Below are 6,401 nucleotides of genomic sequence, written 5' to 3'. Positions count from 1 at the left end.
AAACAAAACAAAAAAAACCCTACATAAATGACTATGGTTTGGACATGTACATGTGCATATTTAGTTGTTTTTCCTAAAGTTTAAGTATTTTAGGAAAAATTGTCGTAGCAGCCACCAGCAAGAGTTCGTGGCCGCACTCTGAGGCCACCAAAAAATGTGTTATGAGCACCCAATACTACATACATTATCTGTATGAACTGACTCTCTATTCGTATCACTAGTTTTCTTTCCTTTGTGTAAGCTGGGGTCTGAATGAGCTCTCCCCTGACATCCACTGATGAACTGGGCGGAAACACCTCAGGAACAGACTATATTTGCATAGAGACGCAGACTCTGCCTACGTGATAAGCAGACAGAGCTGCTTTGCCAAAGTGATAAATTTTGTCTGTTTGGGGTTAAAATTCACTTTAGTCTTGAATGCAGAGGTAATGAAATGTTACCCTTATTGTAGGACTAAAAGGCAGCAGAAATGTATTTAATATGCCCTAACTGAGGGGGTAATCCTAACTTAACTTCAGTCACTAAGCAGGGGGTGCTGATGCCAAATCCAAGTCAAATTCAGAGGGAGTGGGGACACGTATTCCTTCCTGCTGTTGTGGATGCTATTTGACACTCTTTTGATCTAGGGATGGTGTTGCTGTAAAAGACAAGGCCGAGGCTGCAGCCACAGTAGAGATTCCCCACTACCTGGCAAAATCATTAAGAGCTGGGCTAAGTGGTAGTACCTCAGAACCTGGTATTACAGCTAGACGCACCCAGGAGAACCAACGGCCTGGTGTTTAGGATACTCACCTGGGAAGTGGGAGATACAGGTTCTAAATCCAGCAGAGCAGGGATTTGAAAACAAGTCTCTCACGTCACGAGTGAGTGCCTGAATGGCTGGGCTATTCAGTGCCCTGAGATGGACAGACCCAGCCAGCTCCCAGAATTCCTGTTCTGATCACCCCCTTGACCAGCTTTTGTGCTCCAAGCACACCTACCAGACCGGGCTCACAGGCGAGACAGAGATGGCTAGTTTGCAAATCCTGCAAGAGTTTAGGTGACAGCTTGGGGTGGAGCAGCTTGGTAGGGCCAGGACTGAGGCAGTTTTCTGCATGTCAGCTGGCTGAAGCTTAGGCACCTCCAGGGTTAGATGGCAGCTGATGCCCTCAGACTTTACTTGTGGCCTGGGTTCAATGGCCCCTCCCACTTGGTTGATGGGGAGGGCCTTTCGCTTTGGACTGGCTTAGGCCCGCTGTCTCCCAGCAACCACAACAGGTATAGCTAGAGGCAGAGGCAGCAGCAAGTGGCAAGCATTGCCAGAGAACAGTGGTAGTGATGAGCAGCAGCAAGCAGTGGCAGAGACAGCAGTGAGCAGCAGCAAAGGAGGCAGTGATGGTGGCAAGCAGCAGCAGTGTAATTGCTTGACCCCACCCCTAAAGGGACCCACATAAATACACCTCTGGTACTTCGCTGACTTCAGACAACCAGCTGTGGGTGCAGTGGAGCAGAGTGAAAGGAGAGTGACGTATTAAAGGGATGTGTCCATCGGACTTTCACACCATAACGTGGGAAACTAAGGCAAGGGACGCTGCCCAAGATACTGTGGGGCAGGTGATTACTTCTCACATGCATACTTTCGAATCGTAGTTGTGGGGTTTTCCCAAATTAATGCTGGGTTCCCTTTGCCTTTTAATAAAAGTTTTCCTTTGTTATACACAGACTCAGCACTTGCAAGTAGGAAGTATTGCCTCTTAGAGGCAGCCAGGGGTGGTCAGGGCCAGCTTTAGGCAGATTCCCTCGAATTGGGCCCTGCGCCTTAGGCGCCTTTTTAATTTTTTTACTCACCCGGCCGCAGTCTGGGTCTTCGGTGGCAGGGGGTCCTTCAGTGCTGCGGAAGACCTGGAGCGAGTGAAGGACCCCCCTGCCACCGAAGTGCCCCTGAAGACCTGGACCGCCGCCAGGTATTAGAATCGGGCCCCGCAGTTCCTAAAGCCAGCCCTGTGGGGGGGCGGAGGGGGGTTAGTTTTCCGAGACTTATTGGTGGGAGCTGTTTTGTAATGTTAAGAAGAACCCCTAGCTATTGAACCTGGCACCTGTTGCTGCCAACACCACCTGGCAGAAGGGTTAAAATTGCCTTTGAACTCAGAACCCTTCTGTAATGGTGACGTTCCTTTTGCATGTTGCTATATGACCACAAGCACTCTTTTCAGTTTGGTGCTGACTTTTACTGTTCTAACCAAGCCAGTTCAAATGATATGGCCCTGCTGTGTGACTCTTGTCCCTGGATGAAATCATAAGCAGCTCGGTTGGGCTTGGATTTGTTGGAAAGAGGTGGAGCAAAAGGCGGACTACAAATCCCACAGTGCTTTGGGCTCTTCACTCAAGTGGAGGCTTGGCCATACACCATCTGTCAGCCCAGGGCAGAGAGCCACACCAGGGACGGCCCATTGGCTGCTGGAAGCCACTTCCTTCCCCATTGTTTTCAGCTGATCCTTTGGATTTGAAGCACAGTGCAGTTTTTGAATTTTGGCGCCTGTCTGAATCTGCAAACTAACAGCTGCTGGCCCAGCTCCAGAGCCCAGCCACACCCCTCTCGCTGGGGTGAGTCAGTGTCTGTGTGCATGTATTGTTTCAAATCTGCCTCCGCCTTCACCAGTTAAAGCAGTGAACTCTTGTCAGCACCAAGCTGTGCACTTATGATATACTTCTTGTCTCTGCCAGCTTTTAGGGAAAAAAATCCAATCTTGATTTTAAAATGGTCAGGGATGGAGAATCTGCTACGACGCTTGGTAAATTGTTCCAGTGGTTAATTACTCTCTCTCACCATTCAAAGTTTACACCTTATTTCCAGTCTTAATTTGTCTAGCTTCAACTTCCAGCCCTTGGATCGTGTTAGACCTTTCTCTGCTAGAGTGAAGAGCCCATTATCAAATATTTATTCCCCCATAGATACTTATAGATGGCAACCAAGTAACTCCTTAACCTCTCTTCATTAACTAGATTGAGCTCTTTGAAGCTATCACTGTAAGTACGGATATGATTTTGTCATAGTAAAATTAGGCAAAATTCGAGGAGCAGTCATGTTAAAAACATAGAAAATCGGGGTATAGTCAGAGCGAGGCCCAAGCCCAGCCGTGGCAGGGGGGTGAAGCTGAAGAAGTCACAGAGATCTGATAAAGTCACAGAATCTTTGACTCCCGTGACCTAATCATATTCTTAACTATAAGTCATGTTTTCTAATCTTTTAATCCTTCTCATGGCTCTTCTCTGAACCCTCTCTAGTTTATCACCATCCTTCTTGAATTGTGGACGTGAGACCTGGCCACGGTATTCCACCAGCAGTCACGCCACTGCCTCATATAACATTTCTACTCCTAATCGAGATCCTCCCCTTTATGTGTCCCAGGATTGCATTAGCTCTTGTGGCCACAGCGTTGCAGTGGAAGCTCAGATGCCATGTTGGAGGTTAGGGCTTCCCTGAGTCCCTCCTAGACCCACTTCAGGCTGTTTATAATGTCCTCCGCCAGTTTGTAGCATATGAGGGGTTCACCAAACAAACAAAAGAAAGGTCCTTTTCTCCCCCTTTCCCTTATGAGAGAGGGGAATCAGAGTGAAAGAAAAGAAAGGCAAAGGTGGCCTGTCTCTTGGGCAGTCTTTTGGGATTCAGCCCTTTGGGGCTTGGCTTATCAGCTGGTTTGTTGCCTTTAACAAGGGTCTACCTCCAGCCCCTCCTCTTTACAGCTGGTCCATGCAGTTTCAGGGTCATGAGGTTTGCCAGTGTCTCCCTCTTGGCTGATCAGTTTCTGTAGTCAGCAGCCTCTGAGGTGTATTGGTCACTGTCTTCTTCCTGGTTCACCACCCCTTCCTGTGGCAGGTTTTTCCCTTTTAAGCTCTGCTCCCCTCTTCCAGGCAGCACAGGTCTTACAGATGCACCTCGATAGTGCTGAACGAGCCCAGAAGAGCTCATTAGTCTCTTCTCCATCAGAAGTGTGGGTGTGCTCCTTCACACACCATGGGCGGCAGGTATAATAGGTCAGGAGAGGCTGAGCCTCCCCCGGCGGAGCCACCGCCGACTCTGCTGCCAGACGCGTGGGCTGTGGTGGTCCCGCCTCTTCCACTCCCTGCTGCCAACGGGCTTCCGTGGCAAGTTTTTGCTTATGTATTATGTGCCATGCAGGTTCCCGGGTGCCTGAAGAGGCGCTATCTGCTACTCAGCTTCCTAGGTCCCTTGGACTCCCCAGGGAGACTACTGATTAACCCAGTAAGCTGAGTCGCAGATACCACCTCCTCAGCTGCCCAGGAACTTGCATGGCGCATATAAACGCTCAGCGTTCTCCACCTGGCTGCTCCTTTCCGGCACTCTCCACTCCCTTTTTTGGAGGTCCCCACTGCTGCTTGCCAGTTCCTCCTCTCCTCCCCGCTCGGCCCCCTCCCCGCTTGGGCCCCCCCTGCCACCACTCACTGGTCCCTCCTCCCTCCTCTCCCGCCGGTGAGGGGGGCCAAGTGGGGACAGGGGGGAGGAGAGGAGAGACCGCATGTGTCGAGAGGCAGTGGGGGGACTGAGCGGGGAAGGGGGAAGGAGAGGAGGGATGCAGGTGGTGAGAGGCAGCAAGGGGGGCCGAGTGAGGGAGGAGGTGGGGCCGGGGGCAGGGAGGGGCGGAGCCTTGGGCGGAGTGGGCATGAAGTGTTAGCAGGGCCATGGGCAGAAAAGGCGGGATGGGAAGCTAGCCTCCCCCGGGGGAAGCTTCACCCGCCACCCATACACGACCCCCAAACCTTTTTCAAAGTCACTGCTTCCCAGGATAGTCCCCCACCCTGTAAGTATGGCCATGTTCTTTGTTCCTAGATGGATACATTTCCATGTAGCCATATTAAACCATATATTGTTTGCTTGTGCCCAGTTTCCCAAGTGATCAAGATCGCTCTGTCGCAGTGACCTGTCCTCTTCATTATTTACCACCTCCCAATTGTTGTGTCATCTGCAAACTTTATCAATGATGATATTATGGTTTCTTCCAGGTCATTGATAAGAATGTTAACTTGCAAAGGGCCAAGGAATGATCTCTGCAAGACCCCACTGGAAACTCGGCTCCATGATGATTCCCCATTTACAATTACATTTTGAGACCCATCTGTTAGCCAGTTTTTAATCCATTTAAAGCATTCCATGATAATTGTATAGACTCTTATGGTCTTAATTTAGACTCTTAAGATCTGATATTGTCTACATTATCTTACACAGCTCTGTGACAGGGCAGGGTCACACTTCTCTCTCTTCTCAAGCAACAAATCTCTCGGAGACCTTCTTCTGGTCAAATACCTCATGATTTATTTCACCGTATTCTCCCAGCCCTCATACAAATCTGTGCAGTTCTGTATTTACAGTATCATGCATTCCTGAGCTCACTCAGCCAAGAAGAGGGAGACGGACAGTACTTTGCCCCTGAAAGATCTCTCCTGACTCTGAGAAGCTTACCAGTCTCTCGTTTTCCTCCTGAGCACTTCCTTCCTCTGCCTTTCCTACTTCTTGAGTAATGGGTGAATTAGCTTTTTGGGCTCTCGTCAGCCCATCTCGATCAGAGAATCATAGTTTAGGAAGAGACCTCAGGAGGTCATCTAGTCCAATCCCCTGCTCAAAGCAGGACCAACCCCAACTAAAGTATCCCAGCCAGGGCTTTGTAAAGCTGGGCCTTAAAAACCTCTAAGGAAGGAGATTCCACCACCTTCCTAGGTAACCCATTCCAGTGCTTCACCATCCTCCTAGTGAAATAGTTTTTCCTAATATCCAACCTAGACCTCCCCCACTGCAACTTGAGACCATTACTCCTTGTTCTGTCATCTGCCACCACTGAGAACAGCCGAGCTCCATCCTCTTTGGACCCCCCTCCTTCAGATAGTTGAAGGCTGCTATCAAATCCCCCCTCACTCTTTGTGATGAAGTGGGACTGTTTCTTAATGTTTCCTCTGAGTACTGTACTTCCCGCAATACTCCAGGTGTGGCCTCACCAGTGCTGAATAGAGGGGAATTATCACTTCCCTCGATCTGCTGGCAATGCTCCTACTTATATAGCCCAATATGCCGCTGGCCTTCTTGGCAACAAAGGCACACTGGTGACTCATATCCAGCTTCTCGTCCACTGTAATCCCAAGGTCCTTTTCTGCAGAACTGCCACTTAGCCAGTTGGTCCCCAGCCTGTAGCAGTGCACGGGATTCTTCCTTCCTAAGTACAGGACTCTGCACTTGTCCTTGTTGAACCTCATCAGATTTCTTTTGGCCCAATCCTCCAATTTGTCTAGGTCACTCTGGACCCTATCCCTACCCTCCAGAGTATCTACGTCTCCCTCAAGCTTAGTGTCATCTGCAAACTTGCTGAGGGTGCAATGCATCCCATCATCCAGATCATTAATAAAGATGTTGA

This window comes from Mauremys mutica, chromosome 24 (genome assembly GCF_020497125.1).
Source record: "Mauremys mutica isolate MM-2020 ecotype Southern chromosome 24, ASM2049712v1, whole genome shotgun sequence".
Lineage (NCBI taxonomy): Eukaryota > Metazoa > Chordata > Testudines > Geoemydidae > Mauremys > Mauremys mutica.
The sequence above is the reverse complement of the archived record's forward strand: the minus strand, read 5'-3'. Positions refer to the sequence as shown.